This window comes from Nipponia nippon, unplaced genomic scaffold, assembly GCF_047370975.1.
Source record: "Nipponia nippon isolate SJK-2023a ecotype South Korea unplaced genomic scaffold, ASM4737097v1 scaffold_8, whole genome shotgun sequence".
NCBI classification, from domain to species: domain Eukaryota; kingdom Metazoa; phylum Chordata; class Aves; order Pelecaniformes; family Threskiornithidae; genus Nipponia; species Nipponia nippon.
Window position 1 is genome coordinate 7,129,571 of NW_028262402.1, and position 13,327 is coordinate 7,142,897.

Below are 13,327 nucleotides of genomic sequence, written 5' to 3' on the forward strand. Positions count from 1 at the left end.
CTAAATGACTATGATAAGGTGTAGAGCCGAGCTGAGAACTCGTGCAGCTGAAGAGACCTGTCCAACAGGCACTGTGGTGGGGAGCATATTTCTTCCCTCCTCACTCTCTGGGACTGGCGGAGCAAGACATATGTACGTGGAACTTGATGGTGCAACCGCTGTGGAGTGAGGTTCTTCTGGCAGGACACGTAGCTCAGCGCCCCAGGCTTGCCTCAGGGTTTGTAGTGTTTGCACTGCTCCAGCTCTTAGTCTTAGGTGGAGTCACAGCAGGCAAAGTCCTGTGCTGAGAGAATGACAGGGCTCTACAGAAAAGTGTAAAATAGTAAGCTAAATACCTGCTATAGTTACCTGTGTAAAAAAAAAAAAATATATATATGTATATAGATTGGAGTCATAGGGTCATAGCATTAAACAGATCTAATGCATACACAAGCTGTGTTATTTTAACAATAAGTATACACCTAAAACTAGTTAGGGCTATATTGTTCTGCTTAAAGTCTGCATTTCTTTAAGTCGAGACAGACAGTTATACAACTGTTCTTTACGCTTCGCTGATTCAGCCAGTCTGTCTGAAACAAAGGCATCCTCTGGTTCCCTCTGGTACTGAAATGAGTTTGGCTTCTTTTGCAACAGTTGTGGTCAATCACTCCATTGTTGTCCCCTAAGCCTCAAGGACACGTTGCCTCTCCTTAACTCCTCAGAGCATGCCTCCCCGGCATGTGTGTGGTGGGGGGCAAAGGGGTCCTTGAACCGGTCACAGCCCCATGACTGCAGTGGAAGCTGAGAGCCTCTTTGGAGCCCACCAGATACTAGCAACTCTCCTGAAGCTCGCTGTCCGGATGAACATGAGGAGGTACAACCTGGACAGCCAGGCCACCACTGGGGACATGCAGCTGCTTCTTTATGAGTCGCACCAAGCAGCTGCTCCGTGAGCTTATCAGCTTTGCCCAGTCATCGTGCAGCATGGATGCCTACAACCACATGTGGCTGCCATGCTCTTGGCAAGCATGAAGGAAGCCCTTTGGCCTCACTGAGCCCAGCAGCTGCCACAGTGGTGGCCACACCTCCAGCACCAGCCCCAAGTCTATCCTGGACTGGTAGCCCTCAGGTCCTTGCACAAGGAGCTTCCCAGCACGTCATACACCGTCATCCATGAGGTCCCTGCAGCCATGGGGAGGCTCTGATGATGGAGTGTGTCCAGAGTGTCCATGTGTCCAGCTGAAGCCCTGGCAAAGCCATTAGGGTCTCCTCCCCCCTATTCCTCCTGACGAAGGAGACCAGCCGGAGCTGCTCTAGCTGCTCCCCCACTGCTCCTGGAAGGAGATGGAGCCCTGGGGGAGGCCAAGGGAGGACACGGCTGGTTGCTGTGTCAGGGGCTGCAGCCAAACCTGCTCCACTCCTGGCAGGAGCAGGCAATGCTCGCCTGGAGTCCCCAGCTGCCCAGGAAGAGGAGGGCAAGCAGCTCCAAGGCTTGTTCCCACCATGGCAAGAGGTAGCCCTGACTCCAGCACTGGGAGAGAGTGTGGGATCAAAGCCATAGTGCCAGCAAGATGGCCAGCAACCAGAGACAGGACCAGGCAGAGGAGCCAAAGAAGAGGGCAGACAAAGATGTCAGGAGGCTGGCAAATCACAAAAAAGCCAAAGAGGCTTTGAAAGTTGTGACAAAGGCCAGCAAGTCCCAATGCCACAGAAGGACTACAGCAAGAGCACCTGAAGGAACAAAGACAGAAACTACTAATCTGGAAGAAACAGTGCCCAAAGCAAGGGCAGAAGGTGGGAGTGAGGAAACACACTGATGGGTATCGGACACTCGGGGCATGGGGTCAGGGACAGAAGACATAGAGAGACCCATGTGTAGGAAAGAGTAAAGCCACACCCATTGCCTTGTTTCCCCAGACAGTGAGAGGTCTCTGTCTTGCACACCAAAAACTTCTTTCTCATGTGCTCCTCCAAATGTCTACAGATAGGAATTGGCCTGAACTAGCTGTCTGCAGGGTGCAGCTCAACTCTACCGTTATCTGTCCAGTCAGGACTTTCTCTTTATATATGTATATTTAATGCAACTTGGCCCTAAAGTCCAAACAAAATCTTAGGGAAAGATGGGAAAAGGGTGTGTTTCTTAAATGTGAAATAATTGTTTTCTGTTTCTTCTGGGCATGTCTACACAGTTACGGTAGTGAAGCCCTGGGCATGGAGTAGAAGCTTAACACTTTCACCACCTGTTCTCCATGCTTTGCTGTAAGATAGATGACCATGAGATGGAGAGTAACCCGGGCAGACTGCTGAGGGTGGTTGCAGCATGCAAACCTGAACAGCTGAGAGGCAGTTTAGGAAGCTGCTCCTGGACATTCTCAGCTGCTGGTGAGTGAGCCACAGAGCTGGGAAGGCTTGCCTTCAGCCTGGCCTGACCCATGGTCTGGTGGCTGGGATAGTGAGGGATGCGCAGAGGCAGCTTCATGAGCTGTCTTGCTCTACTAGTCTCTGGGAGCACATGTGTTTGTGCAAGTCCCCAGGTTATGCAGCATGGTCTTTCTGCAGACTGAGCCTAACCTAAGGAGCAAATACAGACAGTTACTTGCCTACAATCATTTGCTTATACTCAGTACATTTCTTAGCCCTGTGCCGGCAGCTGAAGAGCAGTGGAAACTTGGGAGAGATCTCACCATGTTGGGTAATACCAAGCACTTATTACACAGCAGGCTCTGTATTTGCCCACAACTTTAGGAGGCTTGCACATTCTCAGTAAACACACAAAAGAATCAATACGCACACGAAGGTTAAGGTAGGGTTTGGTTTGCAAGCACTGCTGCTGGCCATCTGCCAGTCTGAGCAGGTGAATGGACATGGTCGCCCAGAGTGCAGTCTCTTGCAGGTTTGCGTATCCGGGACTGTAAGACAGAAAAACGGACCAAACAAGTTTTGCAACACTGACCTTAGGTACCTTGGTAATCAGGTACACCACCAGTACCAGGTCTGATGATAGGCACTCAACACAGCTGTGGGAGCAGCTGCTTCTCCCAGTCCCCTAAGCCCAGCATGGCTGTGGTTCACTGGAGTGCACAGGGCTAAAACCCACACCCACAGCAGGGCAAGTATCCAAAACTGCTGTCAGTGACAGTGCAGTGCTAGTTGCCTCATTTCTCTTAATGCTGTAGCATTCATGAGATCACTGACTATCTCAGCATGGGGTGATGGGCAGGCAGACGCAGGAGAAGGGGACTTTGAATGCTTTTTACCATGGAAGCTCTAATACCAGGTGGAGACTTACACATTTTTCCAACACATGATGTCCCCATGACACTGAGTGGATCCAAGAGATACGGACTTCCTGGGTCTTTTCCTTCTGGCAGGTGACCACCACCTCCTCTCACTCTTTGTGGTCCATCCTGTGAAGCTCTGTTCACCAGCTGCTAAGTCTCTGAAAAGAGGAGAGAAGGATCCACATGCCCAGCGTGGCTGCCGCCCATTGCCACCTGGAGGTGTGCAAGTGCCCGTGTTCAAGGTGCGCTCCTCCTCCTGGGCACAGTAGTGCTGTGGCCCGTAGTCGGGCAGGGGGTGCTGTGAAGGTGGCCGTGGTAGAGGTTGTTCCAGGGTCGGTCAGTGAAACACACTGGACCCGCGAGGGCAGGGATTGCTGGGGTAAGGAGCCATGTGTGTGTAAACACATGTATACACAGTGCTGTCTGTAGAGGTGTAGGTATGTGGGTGTGCCCGTGTGTAAATACGCGTGTACAGACACAGAGCCATGGTCAGGTTAGTGAAGTGCTGTGTGTGCATAAAGTAAAACTGTTCAAGGAACGGTGAAGAACAGGCCTTAATGCTGTGCCTCGTTGCCCGGCACCTGAGTTGGGCTGTGGTGCACTTGGGTGCAGGAAGGTAGAGACAGTGTTAGTGTCCGTGCGTAGACTGAAACGTGTGGCACAGCATCTGAAACGCGCTGAGGGCTGGGATTTCTCTTCCTTTTGGACTTGGTGTGTTGCCCAGGGTGATTTCCCCTGAAAAAGGGAAGCGGTGAGGGGAGAGGGGCAGCCTGTGCAGAGAGCAGCACAGGCTAACTTGCCGTGGCGTCCCACATAGCGGTGGTACAGTTGCAGGCAGCTGCCTTTTGCTGCCGCCATTTGTAGAGAGCACCGCGCAGGTCCGCGAGCGGCAGTTGCTCGCCTTCGTGTGCTGGAGGCGAGGGACCCTCCTGTTGTGTCTTGAGCGAGAGAGGCTTGAGGAGTGCGAGGCTGCCTTCTCCTGAACCACTGCCTCTGCTCGTGTTGCACGTTAGTTGCCGGGGGGTGAAGGTGAGGTGTTTCGAGCCCACGAGTGTGCTCAGTGTCAGGACTGGACCCTGCGTGCAGCGCACACTTGGAGAGCAGGGTTGGTCCTGGGTTGTGCGAGAGCTGCGTCGGGCTTCGATCCACGATCGTGGTGGGACTGCCCCTGCGGCAAGCAGAACGCCTGCCCAGGAGCGCTGAGCCTGCCGGCAGCACTTGCGCCTGGAGCTCCCTGGCATTCTGTGAGCGTGGCTGGCTGGCCCTGGAGGAGCCCTGAGTGTGCGCACGCCTGTGAGCTGAGGCAGGGGGAGAGCTTTAGGTAGCTTTAGGGCCCTCCACCTTGCATGGCTGCAGTAAAAGTATTGACCTCTCAGGGTGGCGCCTAAGAGGTGGCATGGAGAAGGTGAGATGTGCGCGAGGGCTATGATCCTCTCTGCGATGGCCACCAAGCAGGCCTTGGCACAAACCCTGTCATGTGCCAAGAAGAGAGATGTCCTGTGAGCCAGACTGAGAGGGCTCCATGCCCAGGCAGAACCTAATGTGTGGTCATGCAGTACATATCATTGGGGCAGGCTTTGGGCCTTGCATGCCCTACCAGACATGGGCAACACAGTCTGCAAAAATGGAAGGCCAGAACAAATTCTAGTGTCAGAAGGTCGTGTGTGTGGGGACAGTGAGGAAAAGACCTGAAGAGGATCCCAAAAAAGACCACATGTGCTTCCTTATCCTTGGGTTGATGCCCTAGATAAAAGCCAGAAGACCAAGCATGCAATCAAGGCTGTCCTGTTAGATGATTACTGCAAAGCTTCAGGGCACAGACCACAGCCCTGTGCCCTTAGGGACCTGAGCTCCTGCAGAAAAAGCAAGTAGATCAGTTTGAGTGCTGGGCTGTTACAGAGCTTTTCAGCTCAGACCATGATTATTCTCAGGCCCAGATGAGCAGGATGGTCATGATAAAGGGGCTGGTGGGGCTTTTAGTTTTTAATAACAGTGATGATACTCCGCGTTTTGCTGGGAGTCTCATGGTACATATGGCCGTGGGGCATCTGGCAGATGCAGAACTGCTGAGCATGGCAAAAGGGCTGCATGGCAGACTAGTGTGGTCTGTACACAGGAGGGTCACGCCAAACTGCATCCCCTCATCTGAGGACGTGCTACATGTTCAGGCACATACCATCTTCCTCTCTGAGGGGATTTTTTGGCAAATGACAGTCTCAGATATCCCAAGGCCTCTTTCTATCCATCCATTGAAACACATGCTGAAGGAGTGTGTCCTGGGCAGACATTAAGCAGGGCTGGTGAGTGCAGTTGTGCAATGGCGTGGGCTAGTCACAGCCTGGGACTGCTCCCACGTGTTTTGTGCACCTCTCTGAAGCATGGAGAGAGGCAGAAGAGGGGATTCTTTACCCCCCAGATCATGCTGCATATGTGCTGTCTGCTTGTTTGCATTTAAGCACAAGAAAGGCCACCCGTCCAAGCTCTGACACTGCTGGTATGCTTTTTGCATAGGTGTTGACTACGCAGCGGGTACGCTGTCGGATTTCTAAGCAGGAGCTCCTCGGATGGGAGAGCTGTCCCTCAGAAGGAGAGGACCTCCATCCAATGGGTGTATGTTGAGCCAGCCCAGTGTGGGTGCTGGGTGTGCAGCAGAGGAGGAAGAGGAGGGGAAGGATGAGCTGGAGTGCATGGCTGGAGGCCAAGAGTGTTGCCCTGTTCCGTCCAAGTGTTGTCATCCCTTGCCTGTACTTCCCTGGGCTGTTTGGGTCAGCCTGAGGGACTGAGGAGAGCTCTCAAGCAGGCTGTTGCTGCTTAGCAATTGCTTTCTTTTTTGTCTTGGCACTTGTTTTTTCTGCTTTGGTTGCCCTGCCTCGCTTGTGAGAAAAGTTCCTTTCTGGAGCTGCTGTTTGCTAAATTTCAGAGGTGCTGGCCAAGTCCTTGAGTTTCTCCTGCCCTGTTCCCGTGCTAAATTGTCAACCCCCATGCTTGTTGGGGGCCGCGGTTATGAGGGTAGTGGTGCTGTGCGAGGGCCCCTTTTTCAGCCTGTACCACCACCATATATGCAGAGCTGGGGTGTGGAGAGTATCAAGTGTGGGGTTTTGCAGGTAGGGCCTGTGCATCTGTTGGCTGTGTGCGTTGGGTGGCTGCTGGAAGACCCTGCGAGCTGTGTACATAGGCTGTTTTACCTGTGCAGACATGACGAGTCCCTTGGGAGTCCGTGGTATTGGTTTGGGATGGGAGGGTGCAGGGCAGTGTTGTAAAGCAAGACGGCAGGCCTGTGGGATGGGAGTGAGAAACCAGGCAGTTCCCTGGTGGGGCCCAACATGGGAAGGTGATGGAGAGGTTCTGGTGGACCTGGCTGTCTGCTTTGCTGATTTCTGAGGTGCACTGCAGAAGGAGAGGGAGGTCTCCAAGGTCTGTGCCTGCTGCTGAAGCCCCTCCTGAACTGCCTACAGGCCTGCATGACCCAGCAGTTACAGGCATGGAAATGGTTGCAAATCCTTCTGCAGAGTGCGGGTGAGCTGCACTTCTGTGCCTTTTGCATAAGCTGCTGCAGCAGTGTTTTCCCAGAGCCTGCGGGTCAGCTTTCCCTCGCTGCCGTGCTGTTGTTGTGTTGCTGTCAGTGGGGTATCCCAGGCCCAGGCCCAGGCAAGGCCCATCTGCTTGTGAGTCAGCAGCTTGCAGCAACAGTGGGTGTCGCAGTTTGCTTGTATTCCCCTGTTCTCGTCCGTAACGAAGGGTTTGCTGCTTCTTGCTCTCCTGCGATCGCCCCAGCAGTCTAGCCTCTAGTTGGGAAGCTGAACTGGTGACTCGTATCCCAATGAAACGACAGTGATCATAAAGGCACGTTGGGTCACTGCCTTACACGGCAATGCCCCTCGGAAGTGTTTGAGCCCACCAAAATTGGTGTGGTACCGCCAGCAAGTGAACAGTGGAGTGACCAAGAGCTTGTTTATCCCAGTGTGGCCTGCTGGCCAGCGTGGCGAGCTCCTCTGCAGGTGTTATTTGGGAACCTGTGCTGTGTGGTGGGAGTTTGGGAGGAAGGTGCTTGCAAGCCAGGGTAGAGAAGAAGAAACCGTTTGTGCAGCGGTGCGGGAGGTGGCCGAGGAGGTGGAGTTAGGCTGCACGTGCTGCACCTCTGGGAGCTGCTGCTGCTGCCGTTGGGTGGTAAAGGGCAGCCTGACCACGGGTTCCAGCTGAGACGTGAGCTGTTGTGGCACCTCACAGGTGCACGGCTTTTCCGAGAGTGTGAGGAGAGCTGGGTGTCCTGTCTCTTTGCCTGCTGCAGCGCGGCAGTGGAGATGGCGGTTTGTGAGTCCTTGGGTGCGAGCCACGATACTGTAGCAAAAAGACCCACGAGAGTGGCTGAGAGCATCCTTCTGAAGTGTCTTGTGGACAAGCCTGGGCTCCCTGGAGGGAGTCATGTGCTGTGCTTGAAGTCTCTTTGGGTTGGGCAGAGGAGAGCGCTACTCACGGCTACGTCTGCAAACTCTTTAGGAAAGCCCAAAGGAACTTTGCGACAGCCCAGGCCCTTGAGCATGCCAGAAGAAGGCAGCAAGAGGCCTGTTCCTCGCCCGCCACGAGGCAGAGGAGTGGCGTGCGGCGTGGTGAAACCCACTCTGGAGAGTGCCCGGTCTGCCTTGCCTCCAGCCGCTGGGAGTGGACCATCTAAAGAAATGCCCATGCAGAGGCACGTCACTGTGGTAAACAGGTCAGTGTGTGCACGTGTGTGTGTGCGCGCGCGTGTGTGAGCGAGGTGCGAGGAAATGTGCTGGACCCTTGGATGCTGCCATGCCAGCTGTGCGTTTTGGATGTTGGAGTCTGGGCTCCCGCCCTTGCAGAAGGTGAAGTTTGAATGTGGGTCGGTACCCAGGAGGATGACGGGTGACTCTCTGCCTTTTTGGCTGCTGCCACAGCTCCCCCGTGCTCTTGGCCTGCTGCCATGTCTTCTGGGGAGAAACCTGGCCAAAGGTGTCATAGCAAGGGTGCGCGGGGCTGTCGCAGTTTCCCGTTGCGACCAGTGCGATAGAAAGCAGAAGGATGTTTGTGTGTAGGTGACAGGCGACGCTGCATGTTCAGGGTGATGGTTGTCCGCAGGTGGCTGCTCTTTACTTCTTGGCTGACTTCTCCGTTGCAGCATTGGTGTTTGTGGCCCTTCTTGGCGTGCTCGGACCCAGCAGCTGCCCGACCGCGTTTGGGTGAACTGAGATGAGGGCTGGAGCTGCAGTTTTGCTGGGTTAGCGGTACATGCTGGTTTTGCAGTACACGCTGGTTTTCAGCCCCCTTTGAGCCTCTCTAATCCGGGTGGCTTAGCCAACTGCTGCCCCATCATTTCTCTTTCTGTGTTGTTTTCGGCCGCCCTGGGCCGTCAGCTGATGGTGGCGAGAAAGTGTTTGCTGTTCCCTCATTGTGGCTGCGCTAAGTCCGCTGGAGCTGTGATTGTGGTGGTAATCCTCTGCAGGTCACCGGGATGGGTTCGAAGCCTTGCATTGAATGGAAATGGCAGCGGTGGGCCGCTTGCACGGCGGCGTAGCTGTGAAGTGGCACGGAGCAGAGTGACAGCTTAATCCTGCCGTGGTGCCTGCTCTTTCTGGAAGACCCACAGAAAGCAGGCGCATCCTGCCCCTGTCGCCTGCCTGAGTCCCGTGTGCGTCAGGGGTCTGGGTGCCAGAGGGGGAGCTGAGGATGCGCTCAGAGCCCTCGTGAGAGCAGCAGCTGCTTCAGCTTTTGTGCCTGAGAGCGTAGCATTTTTCTGACGGCTGACAGGACTGCCTCGTAACCTTCCCGCTGCTCCGCAAAGGGCCCTTTGCGATGGCAGCGCTCTGCTGGTCGTGCTTTCTGGGAAGTTCCCTGGCGTGGCGGTGCTGGTGGAGCGGGCAGGTGCCCTGGGGAGGGGGAGTCGTCCCTGGGGCTGGCGGGTGGATCTGCTGGGGCTTTGCTCTGGGGCAGGGCTCCTGTCGAGGGCAGGAGATGCTCCTTGTGTCCGTGGGCAGTCGGGCTGTGGCTGTAGCAGCAGCTGTTTGGACATGGCCAGGCAGAAATTTGGAGGGGTTAGGAGGTGGGGGGTGGTGGCAGCAGGAGCCGGAGGCTGTGAAGCTGAGGTGGGGGAGAGGAGAGCAGTGGCGGGAGCAGTGAGGAAGCCGGAGGAGCTGTCAGCGGCCGTGTGAGGAGCGGAGGGTTTGGAGGTAGAGGCCAGGGAAGAGAGACGTGCTGCATGCAGCAGGGGAGGGGATTGAGGCCGGGGCCCCGACAGGAGCGGGGAGGCTCGAGATGGTCCTGTCTGTCTGCGCCACAGCCCCTAAAGGCATGAGTGTGGACGGAGCTAACCCCTGTTCTCCGCTCCTGAGTGAGCTGGGTGGAGCTGCAGTGGAGAAACGTGTCACCAGCTCTGCTCCCTGTTTTGTTGAGGAGGCTGCTGCGCAGAGGAGGGAAAAGCCAAGTCATCCTGCTGTGAGAGAGATGTGAGAGTGATTCCCTTTTCTGTGTGTGCAGATGAATTCGATTTTTTTAAGTGGCACTTCCCTAAAAGGCAGAAATCCTTTGTCCCAGGACAGGCAGAGCAAAAAGAGCACTTACAGTTCTCTCCAGATTCGTCGCTGGAAAGCCAGAAGGTGTTTTGTAGTACTTGAAGCTTTGTAATGCCTGAAATAAAATTAGGTAGATTTCATCCCTGTTCTGGCTCTTCTAACGGAGTGTGCTCCATCTTGTGTTGTCATCTTTGTTCCTCTCTGGCAGGTTCCCCTGAGCTCCTTTCTGGTAAGAGTGTTCTGCTTTTGTTTCTGGTGTCTGTTCCTGCCCTGCTCAGGAGGAGAAGCTACAGGTGAAGTGTGCTTTGGCCCAGGTAGTTCTGGAGGTGAAGACATCTTGTGCTGTGGCAAAGGGTCCAATGCTGTCCTGTTAGCTTGGGGACATAGTAGAGGGAGGGTTCATGGAGAAGAGGATCATATTCTGTTTTAATGCAAGGTTGTGTAGTGGCCCATATGACTGGATTAATTTGTTTCAACTTGGCCAGTTTGAAGCAAGACCGGCAGGATCCACGTCTGATGTCCTTACTGCTGGGGATGTTTTGTGCCCCCAGAGCTGCTACTGTGGTTGCTTGTGCTTTGGGAATTGCAGGAGGGAAAGCTGCTTTGAGCCAGGAGGTCCTGACCTCAAAACAGTGTGCAAGCGAGCCGACGTGTGAGCAGCATCCCCAGAAATCCTGGGCTCACACCAGTGTCATAGGTAGCCGGCACAGACTCAGAGGCACTATTCCAGCAGGAGTGCCAGCACTTGCCTGTGAGAGCGGCTGAGCATTCACAGCACAGGTTGGCTGACAGAAGTCCTGAAGGTGACCGATTTTGTCTCTGCCCCATTTCCCAGTCTGGGATGAGGCGCTGTCTGCGTGCAGTTTCTGTGGGTGTGTTTTCTGACACCTGCCCTGCCCGTCCATTTACCGAAGTCATAGCAAAGCACATCCATGCTCTCAGGGTTGCACTTAAGACCCTTTTGATTTCTCCTCCTCTGTTGAACATCTGTCCTGCTATGGCAGATCTGTGTTACTTGCCTTGGCAGGATGTCCTCCCAGTGGCAGGCTTTGTCTGGGTGCTCACTGGTCTTGGTGCTTCACCCAGCATCGTGTAGTGAAGCCCCACAGTGAGGCTGCAAGTGGCAGTTCTCTTGTGGCTGCCAAAGTCTGTGTCCCACCTCTCTAGCGCTCTGTGGTGTTTTGCTGAGAGATTTTCATGACCACAGCTTCTGGGGCTTGCCACTGCATAGTCTTGAGTGGAAGGGGAACATGCTGTTTCTCCTCCCCATTCTGCCACACCAAGATGACAAGGGGGAGATGCTGAAGGCAGCTGCAGTTGTGCCAGCTTGTTTCCTGCTGCCCTCCCAGGCCTTCTTGCAGGCACTGTTGCAGGGTCTGAGAGGCTGTCTTTATATCAGCAGCCACTCGGTAAGTTCATGTCATGAGCATGTTGCTGTGGACCCGCAAACCCACAGAAGGTGGGAGAGACCTTGCTTGTAAGGCTAACTGCAGAGATCCTTGAAGCTGGAAAGCAATGGCACAAATGAGAACAGGTTGAGATTCTTGGTGACCCCCTTGCTTGGACCAGCAGGCAGCATTTGCTGCTGGCCACCACCTGGTCCCGCTGCTGAAATAGCACTGTCCAAGGGCCAAAGAGCAGAGTTGGATGGCATGGGCCTTACCAAGGTAAGGTGATAGGCAGGGAAGGGCATGCCTTCCCTTCACTCTGAGATAGTGGTCTGTGAGAGTGAAACCTAATGGGCTGCTCAGCTACAGCTACACGTGGGGGCTTGGCGGGGCTGCAAGGCTGGTCAGGCATTTGTGAAGGGCCAGGCTGCTGATGTGTTCTCTTACTGCTGGTGTGGCTAGGAGGCCTCTTGCTGGGAGCGAGTTTCTAGCAGCTGAGGAACATGAGGCCTTGATATTTGTTCTGCAGGTCCTTCCATGCCGGGTCTCCCTTTAGCCAAGCACTGTGGGACCAAGTCCTCAGACCATGCAGACTCTCACCCCACCAACTTCCCCTTGCCTGTGCACCCAGGGACCTGGCCCTTGGGCTGTTGAGGACTTCGCTCCCCACCTCCCTCCAAGCCAAGGCCTATGGTATCTGGCTTGGGGTCGTGCCATCACTGTCCACCACTGTGCCCCTGTGCAGAGTGCCGTGGGTCCTGACCTTTAGCCATGCTGGGCTGTGAATTTCGGGCTCCTACTTGAATAGGAGACCTATGAGTCCTGTTTTTGACGGCAGGCAGATCTTTGCCACTCTCAGCACCCTGGGACCTGGCCCTGGCCAGGCTTTGTTCCCCGCTGCTGGGCGCTGCAGGGCTTGGCCCTCATGCTGTGCAAGACATCGTTCCCCCAGCTCACCCCAAGCCCAGCACCATGTGGCCTGGCTGCTGGGCCATGCCTTGGGCTGCCCCGCGTCCCTTTGCAGGCAGGTTTCAGAGAGCCACGCTCCCCGTGCCAAATTTTCCCCCACAGGGGACGAGGTCCCTTGTGCCCTTCCTCTGTGGGGCTACTGGGGACAGGTGGGCCACCCCTAGGGCAATGCTTCCCCAGCATGCATACCCCCCTCCAGAAGGGAATGGCACCTGCAGAGCAGCACCTCATGCCTTCAGCTGCATGCTGCTCCGGGGGTTGGACCACCTCGCTGCCCGACAAGACCCAGCAAGACCCACTGGTGACACACTCCTCAGCAGCAACAGTCCTTGGCAGTGGCAGGACAAAGCAGGAGCCTCTGGGGACACTACTGCGGGAAAAAGCTCAACTTTCTCTCCACCAAGGTGCAGCCCTAGCACCCACTTTCTTCTTGGGATGGGATCAGAAGAAGGTGGCCAGCCCACGCTCTCCACGCAGCAGCATGGCATGGCACCACCACTGCTCCCAGCACGGGCGATGAGTATCTGGGTTCAACAACATGGCCTGGTGCAAGGAAGCACCCCACGGCGGGGATGGAGGCAGGCACCATGGAGAAGACAGCATGAAGGACCATCAAAGAAAGTTCTGGAGACACTGGGAGAGCAGCCTCAGAAACCTGTGCCCTCAAACATCCCACCTTAATGCCTTTTTTTCCTCTCCCCAAACTGATGATCACTTTGGAGGAGGAGATGACTTTAAAAAAACGGAACAAGCTTTTTTTATCCATGAACCAAACAAGTTATAGCATAAGCATCTTTCCATAACTACAGTACACAATTTCTCTTAAGATATTTTTTAACCTGCAGCAATAGCACATCCAGTGGCTGGGCAGGGGGGTTCCTGAAAGCCTTTCCTAATGCAGTGGAGGGTTTTGCTATCCTCAGTCAGAAAGCAAGAGGGCAGCAACCTCCAGTTTAACAGTGAGTACAGTTAACTAGACAGCAAAATCGTAAAGCTGTGCCCAGCAGCAAATGGCCTTGTTTGTATATAAAGAAGAATTGCGAGAACAAAGGTCCCTGTTTTAGTTGTGTGGTACTTAATGATACTGCTTTGTTTTGTGCCAACACTCAGCATAAAACTTGTCAGACATCTGGAAGGGTATTTATAATTAACAGAAACGAAAGCGGCTCCCTCTAACAGGCAG